Source organism: Cornus florida, unplaced genomic scaffold, assembly GCF_030987335.1.
Source record: "Cornus florida cultivar Cherokee Brave unplaced genomic scaffold, ASM3098733v1 CherokeeBrave_3.0.0_Hap2_Chr03, whole genome shotgun sequence".
Lineage (NCBI taxonomy): Eukaryota > Viridiplantae > Streptophyta > Magnoliopsida > Cornales > Cornaceae > Cornus > Cornus florida.
Window position 1 is genome coordinate 51434232 of NW_026775573.1, and position 1850 is coordinate 51436081.

The 1850-nt window shown below is 39.0% G+C and overlaps 1 non-coding gene across 1 annotated transcript; it reads right to left on the reverse strand.

Annotated features, from left to right (window-relative positions):
* Nucleotides 1-1039: 1039 nt before the first annotated feature.
* Nucleotides 1040-1148, reverse strand: LOC132301911 (small nucleolar RNA R71). Its single transcript, XR_009480676.1, has one exon. It is a non-coding gene; the product is annotated as a small nucleolar RNA R71 (small nucleolar RNA).
* Nucleotides 1149-1850: the final 702 nt, after the last annotated feature.

A 1850-nucleotide genomic window follows, 5' to 3' on the forward strand; every position in this document is an offset into this window, starting at 1 on the left:
ATAATTTTGGCACCGTTACCGGGGATTGACGGTTTAGTTGGAATTGAATTAGGCATTAGGGCTAATTCGATTGTATTCTTTAAATTATTATTTTCTTACTAATCATTCTTGTTCAATTTGGTACTTAAAAAGAAGAGGAGCAAGCATTGAATCTTGGCACCATTGTGATGTTGTTGCTAGGGACTTTCGTGAGCTTCCTTTAATTTCTTTTACTATAATTGCTTAATTCTCTACATGCTTGCGAGATAGCCCTTATCGAGGCTATCACATTATTTAAATACTTGTCCAAGCATAAGCCCAAAAGGAGGCTATTACTTTCTTGATAGAAAGCATCGGCCCGTGTGGAGGCAATTTAATTTTGTGCATTGATATAACATGGGAGTATGGGAACATCGTATGTGAAGGTGGTGAATTATTGTTAATTGTTGTTGTGGTTTGTTGTTTCTAGGAGAATTCTTCCCATTCTTGATTATCCCACACTTAATGGAAAACCAATTCTAAGATCCAGGGCATATGGATAATATAGGTGAGTATCACCCTCTTAATGGGCATCCACCTCAAGATGTGCATCCACCCTTGAGAATTTCCCATCCTAATGTGTTTCCATAACCCAATCAAATGCAACAACCTCCAATAATGCCAATCCATCTTCAAGATCATGTAGTGTATCCCCCAAATCCTCAATTATCTCCTTGGGATCACTATACTCCAAATAAATACAATGCACCAACATGCATCCGGTTGCCAAACTTTTGGGTAACCCATTATGAAATCAAGCTCGCAACCATCCAAATGTGCCCTATTTTCTATGGGGTGAGCAATGAAGAACCACATAAACATTTGGATGATTTTTTGGAAGTTTGTTCAACCGTGAAAATCATGGACCTTCCGGAAGAAGTCTTAAAAATGAAGCTTTTCCCTTTCACTCTTCGGGAAAAGGCTAAATATTGGTTCAACAACTTGAAGGCAAATTCAATCACATATTGGGCTCAACTACAATGTGAATTCCTAAAAAAAATTTACCCCGCAAGTAGAACCGATGCTATAAGAACTTATATCCGTGAATTCTCCCAAAATGAGGGAGAACCTTTACATGAAGCATGGGAGCATTTGAACGATTTGCTACGGAAGTGTCCACATCATGACATTCCAAAGTGGCAATTAGTTCGCTACTTCTATGAAAGCTTATCCGATACCCAAAAAGGTATGGTTGATGCTTCATATGGAGGTGCCTATTTGGACAAAAATGAAGACGATGTTTGGCATCTTTTTTATCGCATGAGCAAAAATTCAATGCAACGTTCTTCATCGTCCCGATTGGGCCAAAATTTGAATGGAGGAGGGAAGAAAACCTTCAATCTTTCTCAAGTGGAGAGTTCCATGGGGATTGCCGCCGAGGTCAAAAATCTTACTCAAAGGTTTAATAAATTCCTTTTGAGCCAAAACCCGACAATTCAATCATCCAACTCCTTCCATTCTCAAAGTGTGATGTGCATGACTTACTCTAGTTATACTCACACTACTTCCAATTGTCCTCTTGGACAAAGTTTTCTGAGTGAGTATCAAGACCAAGTCAATACCGTTTTCATTCATCCGGGAAGTAATCCATTCTAATTCCTACAATTCCGGATGGAATGATCCTAACTTTTCTTGGAGAAATTAAGGAGGAGGTATCATTCCTCCTCTTCATAAAAATTCCCAAGAAAAGTATGTGCCTCCCCATATCCGAAATGCAAACACTTACGCATACCTCTCTCCATCTTATCCTCCTCCAAAGGTAAATCGATACCCCAATCCTCAATCTTCAAATCATCAATCTTACTCTCATCCACCTCAAGACCCTCTTAGAA